Here is a 19,782-nt window from a genome sequence, read left to right as displayed (position 1 = left end):
TCGTTGGAAAATCTGCTACTGTTGCGAATCAGTTACTTGATTGCCTGGAAATTGCCACATGTGATGGATGTCGAGGACCTTCCTTCCTCATCAACATAACCCACATTTGTGGGGTCTTGGTCAAACTGTTGGCACCATTTCTCTACGGCTGGACGCAAAACTGCATTTGATCCTTATACTGTAGTGAATGCTTCAAAATTCTGTGATATGACATAGTATGAAAATTACTAATGATATCTTCCTAAATTTGGCCCCAAAAATATTAATTGACAGTTCTGCGATTTCTTGCATGAGTTGACATGCGGATTACTATTTATATTGCCCCACGATGGGCGCTAAAACGTAGTGAGTCTTTCAAAATTCTCTGTGATATCACATGGCATGCAAATAACCAGTGAGATCGTCCCATCATGGTAGCCATCAGTAATCACGTGAACTGAAACAGCAAAAGATTATGAGGTTAAGGGATTGATTTAAGGATGGAACAGATTGATAAGATGATTAAAACATCCCCACCAATGACTGATCGCCGTTCCACGACCACGCCTCCCGAGGGCTGGTGTGTGACTTGAGAATGGGAGTCTTCCTCACGTTTCCACTGTTAATCAATAGAGGAAAATCTTAGCACACCAACTGAAACGTGTAATAGTTTTAACCTAGGGCACGGGAACACGAATGTTGGCATAGGAAATTAAGCTCCTCAACAAATAAAAAACGTCCGAACGTATACTTTCTTAGAGAGAGGAATTAAAATTTCATAAAATAAGAAGTTTGACCGTTTTTTGCAGTAATGTTATAGAAAGAAAAGAGTTAAAAAACAAAAAGGTAAAAATAAAAAGAAATTATAAACTTTAAAACTTGCCTATGAACTACGTGCGTAGCCAGTCTTAAGCTTGAATGAAATGTGATGGGACGTTGTTAGTACAAAACGGTCGGCGGAGCCTCTCCTACTGTTGCGGCTTCCTTTGGTGGTGGGGAAAGTCATGGCTAAAGTGTTTTTGGTCGCAAACACCACGAAGATGTCACGCGTGTCAAAATCCAGGGTCGAAAATCCCACGACATTAGTATTTTGTCCCTCCACAGTGAGGCAAAGCCCCGCCGCCAGTGAAGAAGAGCTGACTGCTGTACTGGGTCGTGAATGAGTACGAGATGAGTAGCTGTGGGCTGTAAACTGAGTCTCTTCCTCTGGCGCCCCCTCCCACCATTCTCTCGCGGCCGCTAACGAGCCGCCCGCACCCCGCTGTGAGCGAACGCTTTGTTCCGTCCGGACGCGGCGAAATGCGGAGGCCCGAGTGCAACCAGAACCCGACATGGGGGCGCGGGCGCAGCTGCGAGGCCGAGGCGTGCGGGCCTTGCAGGGCCGGCCCAGCGAGCGGCACCAGACGAACATGTCATATTACTCGGAAAGGTCATCTAAAGCTCCGGCCAGGTCTGCAGCTACCCCGCGTTTACGCCAGAGAAACAGAGAGACAGAGACATCTCCGCAAAAGCGCACGCCACACGATTCGTACAAGTGGACTGCTATCGTGTTTAACGTTGTTCGGAACTTCTTCGGCTCTTCTCCCTTCATACCATCTCTCTTTCTTCACTGTGCAATGTCTCTCAATTTAGGTCTCGTGTAAGTAATACACTGTCCCACAACGCTTCTTTCATTCTGCAGCGGACTGTGCGATGTTTTGATACTAACAGAGTTCAAGACTCGGTGTCGGACCAAGAAGCGAACTCAGAACCCAGATGGGCTGTCTCGGGATTTTCGGCAGATGTTTGTTTAACCATTTTCCTGACGTCTGGCCGTCACGAGTGGATAGCGTTGTCAGAGGTTCACCCTCCATTGCTGGTGGCGTTCAGCAACCGAGTCCGCGCCGGAGATTTTATTTATTCGTAGCACCAGCGTCTGAGGGCTTTTCCCTGCCCGTTACCGCTGTGGTTCTGCACTTACCTGCAACGATTGTTCGCTGCGGCACAGACATCCAGGATCCGTTCATTCTGAGGCTTTCTTCTTTCGCATTAAAACCATGGTTAACGTTGTAAATTTTATGATGTGGTTCAAATGGCTCTAAGCACTATGGGACTTAACAGCTGAGGTCATCAGTCCCCTAGACTTAGAACTACTTAAACCTAACTAACCTAAGGACATCACACACACCTATGCCCGAGGCAAGATTCGAACCTGCGACCGTAGCAGCTGCGTGGTTCCGGAATAAAGCGCCAAGAACCGCTCGGTCACAGCGGCCGGCTTTATGATGTGATCGGTGTCACAAAGCGCGTGTCTTTTCTAAGAAGCCATTCCGACAATTGCTTGGACAGATTTAGGGAAAACATGGAAAACCTAAATCTGTATGTTCGAACGCGAATTTGAACTGTAGTCCTCCCTTCGGATTTTCCATCCGCTTTCTCCTCGATGTATCACATTGAAACACTCTGAAAATACATCTAACGCACGCTGCGCCACCTCCTGCAGAACAGTTTTATTGGTTTCTTCATTCTGCTTCACATAGTGGGCCTGAGCATTGATTTTCATAGTCTCATCTAAGAATGTTTCCTTGTGTCGTTTCTTTTCCGGGACATCCCATTAAGCCGTTCCCTGAAGAATGCAGCACTGTTCTTCTTTTGGTACCGCTGATAAGAGTCCCTTCTTAAGTTGTTCAAGTGTGTGCGCCTTATTCAACTCCTTGATACGTAATGCACAGGCCGTTCGGGGTAGCTGTGGGGTCTTGGGCGCCTTGTGGCGGTCCACGCGGCTCTCCCCGTCGGAGGTTCGAGTCCTCCCTCGGGCATGGGTGTGTGTGTCGTCCTTAGTGTAACTTAGTTTAAGTTAGATTAAGTAGAGTGTAAGTCTAGGAACCGATGGCCTCAGCAGTTTGGTCCCATAAGACCTTCCGACAAATTTCCAAATTTTCCACAATGTACATCTCTGTATCGCCTATTGATCGTATCTTAGCCGTAAACAAACGTGCGTCATCTTCCCATTCACTAAGACTAGGAGCAGTTCCCAGATTGTCAATGAACCTGACTTCTTGGCTTACACGAAAAAGGAGCCACTACACTAGTTGTAACAGAACCCACAAATGGAACACGTATACTGACTGAAGGATCTGCCTCCCTCGTTCCAGCTTGTCCACGCATACTGTCTGCCCTTAAAGCGTCTGCCTGCCTTTGTTGAGCCATATTCTTCTCCAGCTGTTCGGTTATCTGGTTCGTCAAAATTTCGACACTTCCTGCGTCGTCGTTGCTCGTGTTTTTAGGATTTTTGCAACCGATATCTAAAAGTACCGTGTACTTTAAGTACGCCACAAAGCAAGAACATTTACCACAAACAATCAGATAGAGGTATTTGTACATGAAAAATGAAATTCCTATGTTGAGCACAGCCCATCGAGACTCTGAGCACTGATGTGTTTCGTGCCAATGATGCCGGCATGAGTCACATGTAGTTGGCACTGCTTGCATACACGGTAATTCATGACCCACTTAATTATAATATTGGCATCTCACTCGCCGCAAAAAGTACTTTGTACCATTTCCCCTAAACTATGACATGTCTGCTGGTCCCTCTGATTTCTGGAAATGTATCCAAAAATTCCCATACACATCAGTCCTATCCACCATGACTGTATAGCAGAACAACACAACAAACGCCCCAGACGTATAACACAGTCATCAAACACGTACCGCTGGAACTCCAAGTCAGAGCTGATGATGACATTGCAGGTGGGGCGTCTGACTGGCAGCAGCTGACTTTGCAGTAGATACTTCTAATACTAGGGGGTTGTGACCTCTGATGTGGCAATGAAACGGCTATGTGAAGGTCAGGAAGTAACACCGCTCTCTTCATCGGGAGTTGCGCTGAAAATGGTGGTGGTGACTGAAAGAGAGTGGCGGAATGCTAGGAAGACATCCCTGATTGAATTAGACTTGTATACATGTTATGTCTCCCCCCATGAACCATGGACCTTGCCGTTGGTGGGGAGGCTTGCGTGCCTCAGCGATACAGATAGCCGTACCGTAGGTGCAACCACAACGGAGGGGTATCTGTTGAGAGGCCAGACAAACGTGTGGTTCCTGAAGAGGGGCAGCAGCCTTTTCAGTAGTTGCAAGGGCAACAGTCTGGATGATTGACTGATCTGGCCTTGTAACAATAACCAAAACGGCCTTGCTGTGCTGGTACTGCGAACGGCTGAACGCAAGGGGAAACTACAGCCGTAATTTTTCCCGAGGGCATGCAGCTTTACTGTATGATTACATGATGATGGCGTCCTCTTGGGTAAAATATTCCGGAGGTAAAATAGTCCCCCATTCGGATCTCCGGGCGGGGACTGCTCAAGAGGATGTCGTTATCAGGAGAAAGAAAACTGGCGTTCTACGGATCGGAGCGTGGAATGTCAGATCCCTTAATCGTGCAGGTAGGTTAGAAAATTTAAAAAGGGAAATGGATAGGTTGAAGTTAGATATAGTGGTAATTAGTGAAGTTCGGTGGCAGGAGGAACAAGACTTCTGGTCAGGTGACTACAGGGTTATAAACACAAAATCAAATAGGGGTAATGCAGGAGTAGGTTTAATAATGAATAGGAAAATAGGAATGCGGGTAAGCTACTACAAACAGCATACTGAACGAATTATTGTGGCCAAGATAGATACGAAGCCCACGCCTACTACAGTAGTACAAGTTCATATGCCAACTAGCTCTGCAGATGACGAAGAAATCGAAGAAATGTATGATGAAATAAAAGAAATTATTCAGATAGTGAAGGGAGACGAAAATTTAATAGTCATGGGTGACTGGAATTCGAGTGTAGGAAAAGGGAGAGAAGGAAACATAGTAGGTGAATATGGATTGGGGGACAGAAATGAAAGAGGAATTTTGCACAGAGCACAACATAATCATAACTAACACTTGGTTTAAGAATCATGAAAGAAGGTTGTATACATGGAAGAACCCTGGAGATACTAAAAGGTATCAGTTAGATTATATAATGGTAAGACAGAGATTTAGGAACCAGGTTTTAAATTGTAAGACGTTTCCAGGGGCAGATGTGGACTCTGACCACAATCTATTGGTTATGACCTGCAGATTAAAACTGAAGAAACTGCAAAAAGGTGGGAATTTAAGGAGATGGGACCTGGATAAACTAAAGGAACCAGAGGTTGTACAGAGATTCAGGGAGAGCATAAGGGAGCAATTGACAGGAATGGGGGAAATAAATACAGTAGAAGAAGAATGGGTAGCTTTGAGGGATGAAGTAGTGAAGGCAGCAGAGGATCGAGTAGGTAAAAAGACGAGGGCTAGTAGAAATCCTTGGGTAACAGCAGAGATAATGAATTTAATTGATGAAAGGAGAAAATACAAAAATGCAGTAAGCGAAGCAGGCAAAAAGGAATACAAACGTCTCAAAAGTGAGATCGACAGGAAGTGCAAAAAGGCTAAGCAGGGATGGCTAGAAGACAAATGTAAGGATGTAGAGGCTTATCTCACTAGGGGTAAGATAGATACTGCCTACAGGAAAATTAAAGAGACCTTTGGAGAAAAGAGAACCACTTGCATGAATATCGAGAGCTCAGATGGAAACCCAGTTCTAAGCAAAGAAGGGAAAGCAGAAAGGTGGGAGGAGTATATAGAGGGTCTATACAGGGGCGATGTTCTTGAGGACAATATTATGGAAATGGAAGAGGAGGTAGATGAAGATGAAATGGGAGATATGAGACTGCGTGAAGAGTTTGACAGAGCACTGAAAGACCTAAGTCGAAACAAGGCCCCGGGAGTAGACAACGTTCCATTAGAACTACTGACAGCCTTGGGAGAGCCAGTCCTGACAAAACTCTACCATCTGGTGAGCAAGATGCATGAGACAAGCGAAATACCCTCAGACTTCAAGAAGAATATAATAATTCCGATCCCAAAGAAAGCAGGTGTTGACAGATGTGAAAATTACCGAACTATCAGTTTAATAAGCCACTGCTGCAAAATACTAACACGAATTCTTTACAGACGGATGGAAAAACTGATAGAAGCTGACCTCGGGGAAGATCAGTTTGGATTCCGTAGAAATGTTGGAACACGTGAGGCAATACTAACCCTACGACTTATCTTAGAAGAAAGATTAAGGAAAGGCAAACCTACGTTTCTAGCATTTGTACACTTAGAGAATGCTTTTGGCAATCTTGACTGGAATACTCTCTTTCAAATTCTGAAGGTGGCAGGGGTAAAATACAGGGAGCGAAAGGCTATTTACAATTTGTACAGAAAGCAGATGGCAGTTATAAGAATCGAGGGACATGAAAGGGAAGCAGTGGTTGGGAAGGGAGTAAGACAGGGTTGTAGCCTCTCCCCGATGCTATTCATTCTGTATATTGAGCAAGCAGTAAAGGAAACAAAAGAAATTCGGAGTAGGTATTAAAACCCATGGAGAAGAAATAAGGTTTGCCGATGACATTGTAATTCTGTCAGAGACAGCAAAGGACTTGGAAGAGCAGCTGAACGGAATGGACAGTGTCTTGAAATGAGGGTATGAGATGAACATCAACAAAAGCAAAATGGGGATAATGGAATGTAGTGGAATTAAATCGGGTGATGCTGAAGGAATTAGATTAGGAAATGAGACACTTAAAGTAGTAAAGGAGTTTTGCTATTTGGGGAGCAAAGTAACTGATGATGGTCGATGTAGAGAGGATATAAAATGTAGACTGGCAATGACAAGGAAAGCGTTTCTGAAGAAGAGAAATTTGTTAACATCGAGTATAGATTTAAGTGTCAGGAAGTCATTTCTGAAAGTATTCGTATGGAGTGTAGCCATGTATGGAAGTGAAATATGGACGATAAATAGTTTGGACAAGGAGAGAATAGAAGCTTTCGAAATGTGTTGCTACAGAAGAATGCTGAAGATTAGATGGGTAGATCGTATAACTAATGAGGAGGTATTGAATGGAATTGGGGAGAAGAGGAGTTTGTGGCACAACGTGACTAGAAGAAGGGATCGGTTGGTAGGACATGTTCTGAGGCATCAAGGGATCACCAATTTGGTGCTGGAGGGCAGCGTGGTGGGTAAAAATCGTAGAGGGAGAACAAGAGATGAATACACTAAGCAGATTCAGAAGGATGTAGGCTGCGGTAGGTATTGGGAGATGAAGAAGCTTGCACGGGATAGAGTAGCATGGAGAGCTGCATCAAACCAGTCTCAGGACTGAAGACCACAACAACAACAACAACAGTTCATGTTTTCTACTGGACATTGGCTTCTTGCCTATTTGACTTTCTTCTGTCTTTACTATTTCATCTCTATAAGCTTCCCATTTGTCTTCTTTTATATGCAGTTTCCAAAATGCTCGTGCAGATCCTCCGGACCATCACAATCTGCCCTCGGTCAGATTTAGATATATCGCATGCCTTCCCCTTTTACGCACGGACAGCACGATCACTGATACTACATGCACGGTGTGTGTGTCTGACTGGCAGTCATTCCTCGCCAGGTGACGCTGCTATCGCCTGGACGAGGTTGTATCGATAGCAGATCGGTGGTCATAGTGTTGTTGCCGGTCTGTGCATAATTACTGATTTGACGGAATGTTTTGTCTGAACTCTCATAGCCAATTAAGAGTGGGAAATGGACAAATGGGGTATGAAATATAACAGCATTAGGTGTAGTTTGGCACCTTTGTGGTAACACATTTTTGTAGTCGCAGGTGTATTACTGTTTCTCTTATAGCTGTTAGCGCTTCACAGTTGAAAGCTGACAACAGCGCTGCTATCTGTCAGTGATCTCCTTACACTGACTCGATTACAGATTGCCTCAAGTATTACCTGAGATGCCTAAACGAGACCGACAACCAAAGACTTCTGTTAAACGCGAAAAGTCTTCCAGCAACACTGAAGTCAGAGAAGCTTGCGAAAAGGACGTATAACGGAAAATTCCGTCCAGAGGCGCTGGATTACCCCAAACAATATGCGCGTTCCACCATTTGACGTAGAGCAGCATTTTAAAACTTAAGGAATTCCTACATCCGCGTTCGAATTACTCTTTGGTGATGACAACAGTGGTTGGTTCAGATGGCTCTAAGCACTATGAGACTTAACATCTGAGGTCATCAGTCCCCTAGACTTAGAACTACTTAAACCTAATTAACCTAAGGACATCACACACATCTATGCCCGAGGCAGGATTCGAACCTGCGACCGTTGCAGCAGCGCGGTTCCGGACTGAAGCGCCTAGAACCGCTCGGACACGGCGGCTGGCGATGACGACAGTGAGCATGGTCAGGCATCTCAAGAGAGGAAGAAGTTTTCAGAATTTTACTTGTCATTATAAATTGTGGATATCGTTCTTTCATGTTCAAAAATAAATAAATAAATCACAGCATAAATCGAAACTACTCTGCTTTTCTTAATCTACATATAATAACAGAATACCGATCGATATTTAAATAAGTTGTATTTTGTGCTTTGTGAACTAAACCTGAAAATAAAGAAAAATTGGAAAAGACAGACAAAAGTTTTGTGAAATAGTTTACCTGAAAGTATGAAACAAAATAAATTAGAGAAGCGTTTGACACTTTAATTATGCTAGAAATCATGTACAGCAAATGAGGTTCCAATTAAGAATTTAAAGTTCAATGTTTAACTTACAATCTCAGAATTTTAAAGAGCACTAGAGCATATACATGCTGTCATACAGTCTGCTGTTCTGTGACAATGACATATTTCTGTCACTTATGCCAGGAGATTTAAAAAGGTTTCGATAATTTTTCAGTTTCAAAAATGTTTCAATATAGAAGCTTTCAAGTGCCGGGAAAGAGAATGTGTGTGGCGCTAAATGTAACGTCTCCCTTTCAGGTGCCGTCATCACTATTATTCTTGCTCACTCATTTTTCCGGATACAAAAAGTATATAATATCGAGCATCATTCAAAGGCGCGTCAAGCTTCTCTCTGATTTTTTTTTATTTCTTATTTTTAGTCAAATGATTTTACAAAACATTTGACTGTTCTTTTTTGGAATTTTTAATTTTATTTAATTGGTAGTCCTACGACTCATTTGATGTGGCCGTCGACAGTTGCACTCCTGTGCAAACTCTTCATCTGAGATTAGCATTTGTACCTAACGAACTCTGTTCTTTGTTGGATGTTTTTCACTCTCTGTCTTTCCCTCCAGTTTTAATCCTCTACAGTTCCTTGAAATTCCTTGGAAATTATTCCTTGATGTGGTAACACGTCTTATTATCCTGTCCCTTCTTCTAATCAGTATTTTACTCCTGTTCCTCTCCTTGCTGATTATGTAACGAACGTCCTCATCTTTTATCTTGTGAGTGAATTTTTAACATAATTCTATAGCGCCACGTCTCAAACACTCCGATTCTCGTCTTTTCAGGTTCTCCTATAAGCCATCCGTACACTACTGTGCTCCAAACGTTCGTTTCCAGAACTTTCTTTCTTATGTTAAAGCCAATTTTTGATACTAATAAAATTCTTTTGGCCAAGAATGTCTTCTGTGCCTGTGATAATCTGCGTTTTTTGTCCTCTTTGCTTCGTCCATCGTGTGTCATTTTGCTTCCTCTCTCTCAGTCCATAGTGTTCGTTCAGTATAATGTTCGTTCTGTTCAACTGTTCCGTCAATTCTTTCTCACTTTCACTGAGAATAGCAGGCCACCAGCGAATCTTATCATTGACATCCATTCACCTTGAATTTTAATAGAACACCTGAACGTTTCAGTTACTTTCGTCATTGCTTACTCGATGGGGAAAACTCCCTGTCAGCCTTTCTAATCCGAGCAATTAGTTCTTGTTACCACCTTATTCTCCTACATATTGGGTATTGCCTGTTTATCCGTATACTCTACTCCTATTTTCTTGAATTACGAATATATTGCCCCATTGTACACCGTCGAACGCTTTTCTAATTCGATAAATCCTATGAATGTATTTTGATTTTTTTTATGTCTACATATACATCTACATGACATCTCTGCCATTCACATTTCAATGCCTGACAGAGGGTTCTTCGAACCAGCTCCAACCTATTTCTCTACTGGTCCACTCTCGAACAGCAAAAGGGAAAAACGAACACGTAAATAATTCCGTGTGAACTCCGATTTCTCTTATTTCATTACAATGATCATTTCTCCCTATGTAAGTGGACGCCAACAAAATATTTTCGCATTGTGAGGAGTAGGAACGTTTACTAAATGTTCTGCCAATAAATCACAGGCTTTTGTTTGCGTCGCCCACAGTATTATCTTTCTGATCGTTCCAATTTAAATTATTCGTAATTGTAATCCCTAAGTATTTAGTTGAATTTACGGCCTTAAGGTTTGTGTGACTTATTGTGAAACAGAAATTTAACGGATTTCTTTTAGTACATGAGGATGGATTGGTTCCATTATCAAATGGTTGAAATGGCTCTGAGCACTATGGGACTTAACTTCTAAGGTCATCAGTCCCCTAGAACTTAGAACTACTTAAACCTAACCAACCTAAGGACAGCACACACATCCACGCCCGAGGCAGGATTCGAACCTGCGACCGTTGTGGTCGCGCGGTTCCAGACTGTAGCGCCTAGAACCGCTCGGCCACCTCGGCCGGCCTTCCATTATCAAGTGGAGTGTCAGAATTGCCTCTCTAGTGTCTTTACCTTTCATCTAACAGATTCTCAATTTTATTTACCATTCATCTGCACTTGTCAGCCGGTAGACTGATTATCCAATGATGTTCACATTCATAGGCACTTGGTATGTTCAAATGTGTGTGAAATCTTGTGGGACTTAACTGCTATGGTCATCAGTCCCTAAGCTTACACACTACTTAACCTAAATTATTCTAAGGACAAACACACACACACCCATGCCCGAGGGAGGACTCGAACCTCCCCCGGAACCAGCCGCACAGTCCATGACTGCAGCGCACTTGGTACTTTCGGTATATTATAGATGATATTTCTCCGAAAATCTGATGGAATACTTCTAGACACCTGAATTCTTGAAATCGAATAGTATTTTGATCACCACTTGCCCTAATCATTTTAGAAACTGCGAAGGTTTGAATGACACATGAGGAGAATGATTGTCGTTGAGTCTCTGTATCAGGTCTAATTTCTCGAATTTTCTCGTCGTGGTCATTTTGCGAGGTGTATGCGGGAGAAAGTAATATGTTATCCGACACTTCCTGAAAAATTATCTCTCGAAATTTCTATAGTAAACTTCTCCGTGATGCACAATGCTTTTCTTGTAACGTCTGCCCCTGGAGTTTGCTGAGCATACCTGTAACGCTCTCGTGTCAACTAAACGATTCCATGACGAAACGCGAGGCTTTCCGTTGGATCTTCCCTATCTGTTCTATCTGGTAAGCCGCTTGCTTCATGGGCAAGTTCCATTTCCTTAAGATTCTTCCTCTGAAACTCAGTCTGCCATCTGCTTTTCATACTATTCTTTTTACATGCTCATTCCGCTTAAGGTCACTCTGGATAGTTACTCCTAAACATTTTATGGTAGACACTGTTTCCAGCAGATTGTTATCAATAGCAGTAGATTTCTTCTGCTATGTTTGCTCAATATGTTACATTTCGTATTTACGTTCAGGGTCAAGTGCCAGAGCCTGCACCATTCTGCAGGTCACTCTTCATATCGCTACTATCTTCTGGCGTTGCTGGCTTTTTTGTAGACAATCGCATCATCTGCGAACAGTCCTAAAGAACTTCGGACCCATTCTACCCAATAATTTATGTACCTTGTAAACAGCAACGGTCCCATGACTCTTCCTTGGGGTACTCGGGAAATTACTTTTACATCTGTCGATTTTCTTGTGCTATGAATGATGTGTTGAGTTCCATCTGCAAAGAAGTTCTGAATCCATTCACAAATCTGGTCCGATATTCGCTACTCTCATATTTTTTCACCGAACAATAATTCGGGACATGTCAAATGTCTTCCTGAAGCCACAGAACACATAAACCTAACCAGTATTGTCTACAGTGCTGTGGATCTCATGGAGAAACAGAGCGCGCTAAGTTTCGCAAGATCTCTGTTTGCGGAATCCATGTTGGTTTTTATGGAGATTTTCGTACTCCTAAAACAGTTCTATTCTTGAGGATGAAATACTTTCCATAATTCTATATCAGATTGAATTCAACGAAATAGGCCTACAATTATATGCATTTGTCCTACGACTCTTCTTGAAAACGGGAATGACCTTGTAACCTCCCCCTCACTTATCGACCTCAATGACAGTAAAAATTAAACCGCGTGTACCTAATGGAAATTTGGGAAAAGCAATCGTCACCGAAGTTAATCTGTCGGTAAAGAGGGAGGAAAGGGTTACATATAAATGAAAGGAAAAATGCAAATGAAACTGGTGGAAATTAATTTTGAAAAGGGGTAAAGTTAATAAAGCAAGTAAATGTGGGCCGTTACGTTAACAATTAACTAGCGGCAATTAGATATTTGAGATTTGGGGGAAATTACGGTCGCCAGTCCTATGGACAATTACTATAGTAACTGAAAAAGAAAGGTTATTACACACATAATTAGCACTAGAAGCGTGGCAACTGAAGGTTGACACATGTAGTGTGAAAATTGAAAGTTTGTCAGAAGTAATAAATTTCGCTACACTCTGACTTAATTTAGCAAAAGCATTAATAAAACCGGAAAATTGAAAGTTACTTTAGTGACTGAAATTAATAGTGAGATTTGTTACTGTAGCACTACGAAATTCAGTAAAATAAGGTTAGTCTCGGGCTACCTCAACAATCATTTCAAAAGCTACTTGAATCTACGCAATTTAGAAATAAGAGATTTAACTTTGAACTTGAATTAAATGATTCTGAACAATTAACAATAGTAAAATTTAGTACGTACCAAGTTGAGCTGCAGTCACAGGTAAGCTAAAATATGGTAACAAAACTCGCACTCTTAATTTGTGCTTGTGTAATCTAAATATTGTAGCCAGCTATGAATACTTTAACTGAACTTTGAAATTAAAGCAGTGAAATGGAATAATATTACTTTAATGCTGGCGTTTTAATTTCAACGACACTCGGGTTCATTCCGGAAAAGGAAGGGACCCTGCTTGGTAATGCAATTGGGACAATGAGCAACAAATGTTCATGCTAAGTTGCTGTAATTATAGTTACGAAAATGGAACAGTTTGAAAAGCTGAGGTCTGCCATACAGTTCTAAAACTTTACGTGCTTCCAGTCTTCCTTGTTGTTTGATTGAAGGAATGAAACCGTCGATCGAGGAGGTGGCGACAGTCACTCATTGTCGGCCGTCGCTGTTGCAGAAGCTGGATGTTGGCGCGCCTTCTTCTCGACACGGTCACCAGGCGAAACGGGCTCTTGATGTGCGCCAGCTAATGCTTTCCGTCCGCGACACCGTGTCAGAAACTAACATAGCAAGTCGAGCGTAATTACATGCTGCCAAACCCTGAAAGCGCGGCAACTCGCGGGAGCGTCACACAACACACCTGCTCAACCGCACTGCTCCAGCCAGACTCTCCGCTCTGCCCGCGCTCCACGCGGCAGAGTTAACACTACCAAAGATCCCAAACATTTTGGTTCTCCACACGACCTATCGATGTATTCGTTCCATAGCATAGTTTTCCCTAGGCAAGACCCAGCGTAAAAATACAAATAATATTTACAACACAAACCAATTATACATCGACATAAATGCATAGTAAATAAAATAGTAAAACAATTACAATACATAAAGGCACAGAAATCTCATATCTTCAGGTAACAAAATAAGGAAAAAATTTATAATACAATAGGTGAAAATAGGAGGATATGCATTTGCGGCGTTACAACCTGTGTTTTTTTCCTTCGTTGCTACAGCGATAAACTGCTGCTAGAAGGGGAGCAAGTTCTTTCGCATAATCTTTCTAGAATCATGTAGGTATCTCGTGTGGCCATGATGCCTTTCCACTACTAAGTGATTGTAGTTGCTTTTTTATTCCTCGATCGTTTACCTCAATATCTATTATTTCGACGTTCGTACAACGATTGAAAGGAGGGTCCACGTTACAATCTCCCGCTATGAAACGATTCCGAAGACCAAATCCGGTATTTTGGCATTCTCTCTGTTATCTTCCGTTTCGGTGCCAGTGTGGTCACTGAGTGAATGAACAGAGGATTTCGAACCGCTTACTGATTTTACATAAGACCAAAACCCCTTAGTGCTTTTACTCAAGTTGGTTAGCAAAATTTCACTTCAAACGTCATTAAAAGCTTCTCTCATTGTTTTTCTTATGCTCATTTTCGCTTCGTTCAGCTTTTGTTTGTCAGCTAGATTTTGACTTTTCCTGAATCTGTGATGAAAGACCCTTTGTTTACGTTGTACTTTTGTTACAGCGCTTTTAAACCACCTTGCTCGGGGCGTATTTGTCTAAGGCATACTGAACGATGCTTTTGAATTTTTCCCATTCGTGCTGTACATCTTCTTCCTCACTACTGAATAGTTAGTACTGCATACTCAGGTACCCTGCTGCCACTGTTCCTAAGTATAAATATCTTCCTATCTTTTTTAACATTCATTGTAAAACCCGAAGTCATAGTTGTTGTCACAGCCTTATGATCACTGATACCTTCCTCTACATTAACAGGTTAGATAAGTTCAGGCCTATTTATTGCTAGAAGGCCTAAGACGTTTACCTTCACGAGTTCGTTCTTGTAACTGTCTTCTCGAAGTAATTTCCGGACAAGACATTCAGAATAATTTCACAAGACTCGCTGTCTCTGGCACCAGTTTTGATAGCACGACTCTTCCAGTCTATATGTGGCTAGCTGAAGTCACCCCCTATTATAACAGCATGATCTGGTCGCCATTTAGAAGAGACAGGGGATCCAGTATTAGAAACTGAATTTAAGACAGCTTTCGATCACTTAAAATGAACTAAGGCGGAAGGGATAGATAACATTCCATCAGAATTTCTAAAATCATCGGGGGAAGTGGCTACAAAACAACTATTTACGTTGCTGTGTACACTGTATGAGTCTGGCGATATACCAACAGACTTTCGGAAAAATATCATCCACACAATTCCGAAGACTGCAAGTGCTGACAAGTGCGAAAATTATAGCACATGCATCCAAGCTTCTGACAAGAATAATATACAGAAGAATAGAAAAGAAAATTGAAGACATGTTCGATGACGATCGTTTAGCAAAGGTAAGGTACCAGAGAAGCAATTCTAACGTTGCGATTGATAATGGAAGCAAGGTTAAAGAAAAATCAAGACACGTTCATAGGATTTGCGACCTGGAAAAAGCGTTCGACAATGTAAAATGGTGCAATATGTTCGAAAATCTGAGAGAAATGGGGATAAGCTGCAGGGGCAGACGGGTAATGTACAATGTCTAAGAGTCCCAAGAGGTATTAATAATAATCGACGACCAAAAACGAAGCGTTCGGATTAAAAAGGGTGTAAGACAAGGATGCAGTCTTTCGCCCCTACTGTTCAGTCTGTACATCGAAGAAGCAATGACGGAAATAAAAGTATGGTTCAGGAGTGGAATTAAAATTCAACGTGAAAGGATATCAATGATACGGTTCGCTGATGACATTGCTGTCCTGAGTGAATGTGAATAAGAATTCCATGTTCTGTTGAATGGAATGAACAGTCTAATGAGAACAGAACATGAACTGAGAGTAAATAGAAGAAAGACGAAAGTAATGAGAAGTTGCAGAAACGAGAACAGCGAGAAACTTAACATCAGGATTGATGGGCACGAAGTGGATGAAGTTAAGGAACTCTACTACCCAGGCAGCAAAATAATCAGTGACGGACGGAGCATGCTAAGTCAAAGAAGGCATTCCTGGCCAAAGGAAGTCCACTAATATTAAATATCGGCCTTAATTTGAGGAAGAAATTTCTGAGAATGTACGTTTGGAGTTCAGCATTGTATAGTAGTGAAACATGGACTGTGGGAAAACCGGGCCAGAAGAGAATCGAAGCATTTGAGATGTGATGCTACAGACGAATGTTGAAAATTGGGTGGACTGATAAGGTAAGGAATCAGGAGGTTCTGCACAGAATGGGAGAGGAAAGGAATATATGGAAAACACTGACAAGAAGAAGGGACAGGATGGTAGGACATCTGTTAAGACATCGCGGAATAGCTTCCATAGTACTCGAGGGAGCTGTAGAGGGTAAAAACTGTAGAGGAAGAGAGAGATTGGAATACATCCAGCAAATACTTGAGGACGTAGGTTGCAAGGGCTACTCTGGGATGAAGACGTTGCCACGGGAGAGGAATTCGTGGCGGGCCGCATCAAACCAGTCACAAGACATACGACTGAAAAAAAAAAAAAGAATTGGAAGTCTCAAGGACTAAGTGATATGGGTGTCCAGGCGTCAGTGTGGACACGATGAAACTCGCCGGTTTGCTCGTGCGCTGCCCATCTTGCGCTCGTCCGTCATGCCGGCGGCCAGTACGATTTCTGACAATAAATCAGTCAAGTGACACGGAACTAGGGTATTCCCTGCTGCGACGGCAGCGTTTTGTGCCGAATAGTGCAAACATCCTTGACTCAGTTATTCCTGAGCGAACAACTAGTGTAAACGACATTAACGATCAAATGACGAAGTAAGGTGAATACGAAACCGTCTTTAATGAGCGTGAGGAAACGAGTCTAGCTGCTCGCAGCCACGAGCGGGGGCGGGAGCAGAGGTGGCCGACAGGTGGCAGAAGGCTGGTCGATGTGCGTGGGAGCGACCGGCGACCGGCGACCCGCGGCCAGCGCCTGCACGCATTCCAGGGGCGGCGATCTGGGTGGCCCGGGGCGTCAACGCCCTTATCACCAGGGGCACGCGGCAGCGACCGCCACAGCGCCCTCAACGCTGAGAAGCGGGCTCCTGCCGGCTGCCCGGAATTCTGCCACTCTCCCTCCTCACTACTTGTCACATTCACAGACTCCAGGTACATGACCACCCACTACATTTCTCCATACGTTCTAAGGCTGATGACCTCAGATTCCTGCTGCAAACACTAAACCTACTACCCATGATTCCCGACAATATTCTGTCAGTTAATTAGTCAATTACTTAATTATTTTCGCAGCATTAGACTGTCAGATTAATAGAAAACTTGAAAGTTATCCTACATTCCAGCTCGTTTTTAAGGCTGAATCTTTCATTCCTCTGCGGGATATGCATACTTAGGAAACCTCTTAACAGGTTACAGATGTCTACCTGACCGGCTGTACGTAGAATACCATCTTTTGCGCGGCGTCCCTGTATTTCCTGTCTCTTGGTTTATAAATGATGCAACGTATTTAACAGTAAGAAACCGGTCAAGTGCATGTAGGACCCGCGCTCTGAGAGTTCCGTACAATCTTAATTTTGTATATAGATAGATACTAATCATAATAGTTTCGCGTTACTCAATAGCCTGGAGCAAGCCTTTCTATTGGAAGCCACATCGGCGACTTGCTTGTCTAACTTACCAGTTATCCAACTGGGGAAAAGGGAACGTACAGTCTAACGTGGAATTCCAACCACGTGTTGTTCCTAGCGGTTCTGCATATCGCGGAGATGTGAAGGCTAGTTATAACGAAGAATACGTGGTCGGACACAGATTCGATTCTGCAACCTCTCGCTTTCCAGACACTATCCTTCTTCTAATTTTTTTTAAAAGTCGCTATTGTTCTCTGCAATTGTTCCGGACGGGCGCGACATGACACCTGTTCAAAATGATCGTTGAAGACTTCACTTACATTTATTTTTATTTTATTACAGAGGGCAGCCTGCCTGCCGAACATGCCGACAACGGAGAGGAAAGTTCATCTATAGGTTCTCATAAGTGAGTTTGCGACTATCAAAATATGTGGCGTATATGACCGTATCTTTTTACTGCACTGTCATATAAGCTTAAATTATTTACACCGCCAAGAGGCCGCATATCTTAGTATTTGTCAAAAATCCAAATTAATATCGCTCTCGACCCGTTCCTGGGAAAAAGGCAAAAAAATATTTTTGATGTGATATAAACACAAATTAACAATTTCCTGATTTTTCCTTTATTTCTACTGTGAAAACTGGCTTCTTGTCAAATTTCATGAGTCTAAGTCAGTGGGAAGTACTCTATAGGATTTGATGGGTGAGTTTGCTTGTATCGAAAATGTGACATAAATGGCTGTATCTCTGGACTGCAGTGACTTAGAAGCTTGTTCACACAGCCAAGGGACCATAGACCTTTTTATGTGTCATAAATGCCGAGTTGACATCTTTAGTTGTTCATGAGAAAAAGGGGTCTTATCAATCAGCAGTTAGGCAACAAAGTGATCCTATAAGGTTCCGTTTCTGTCTACTGAGCCACGAAACCCTAAAACTGACCCGGGTAGAAGTTACGATAACGGAAGAAAAAGGGTTCCGATAAACATGGATTCGCAAATGATCCGTTTGCGAGAAATTTCTAACGTGTGTTTGAGAGCCGCCCACGACTTCACATTCGGGAAGACGACGATTTAAACCAGCGTCCGGCCATTCTGATCTAGGTTTTCCTTTATTTCCCTAAATTCCTTTGAGAGGGCACGGCCTATTTGCTTCCCCATCCTTCCCTAATCCGAGCTTGTGCTTCTTCTCTAATGACCTCGTTGTCGACGGGTCGTTAAACACTAATCTCCTCCTCCACGACTTCATTTGAAATATTGTATTAGTTAGTGCAAATGGTTTGAAGTGTAAACTGGGCTGAAATTTAAGCGACAGCCCATGATTGGGAAATGTGATACATGCATGAGGGATCATCGGCACATTTTACTGGTGTACTGGTGATGTAAGGTGCAAGATGGAATAGGTGAAACAGGGCCTATATACTGGTTCTAAGATGACCTGATTTTGGATTTTTCTGTCTGGAATCATCTAGAAAGTTGAACTGGAGCAATGAATTTTACGGTCTTGTGAACATGTGGCAGATGATCTGGGCGTGACTACAAGAATTGGTAACACATTGCATGAACGAGTGCACTATGCATCCATATTCAAGGACGACAAGTTGAATACCTATTTTAACAGGTGCAAATGTATAGAAAATTGTAACATATAAGAGGTGATCAATAAGTTTCCGTTTGAAGGCGTTACTGCAGCGTATATGCAACGTAGCGCGACTCCGATGGGGGTATACAAGAAACGACTTGTTGGCAAGGGATCAGTGTGGCATTCGTGTTTTTGTAACGTGCGTGCGGTGAATGCGAAAACGTGAACTATGGCGGCGTTATTATCAAATGTGTCCAAACAGAGCAAACGTGCTATTATTATTTTTTTGGCTGCCGGAGGACTAACGCCGGTAGGAATACGTTGGAGAATGAAGAAGGTGTATGAGGCAGGATGTCTGTCGAAAACCACCGTTGTCCACTGGTGCCTTGACAGGTGCTGTTGCTTCCTGTCCCCCTATTGCAAACGTCGCAATGCAGAAGTTACACCAACTCAGGTGGGGGACGCTCGAGTACCCTCCCCATTGTCCTGATCTCTCCCCATAACGATTATCGCTCCTTCGGTCCTTTAAGAAAGGCTCTGGAGGGTCGTTGATTCTTGTCGGATGCGGATGTGTAGCAGGCAGTTACGGACTTCTTCACGTAACAGGATACGGTGTTTTACCAACGTGGATGTTATAGATGACGGCCGCAAAGAGTACTCTGTGCCATTGGCGCCTCGCTTAACTTGCATTCATCACGAATCTCTCACACAGCGCAAAGTCACAAGCGACTGGAAAAAAGCGCAGGTGATTCATGTGTAAGAAGGGCAAAAGAACGAACCCGCAAAATTACACACCCATATACTTAACATTGGTTTGCTGCAGAGTTCCCGA

Source organism: Schistocerca piceifrons, chromosome 2, assembly GCF_021461385.2.
Source record: "Schistocerca piceifrons isolate TAMUIC-IGC-003096 chromosome 2, iqSchPice1.1, whole genome shotgun sequence".
NCBI classification, from domain to species: Eukaryota; Metazoa; Arthropoda; class Insecta; order Orthoptera; family Acrididae; genus Schistocerca; species Schistocerca piceifrons.
Note: the sequence above shows the minus strand (reverse complement) of the source record.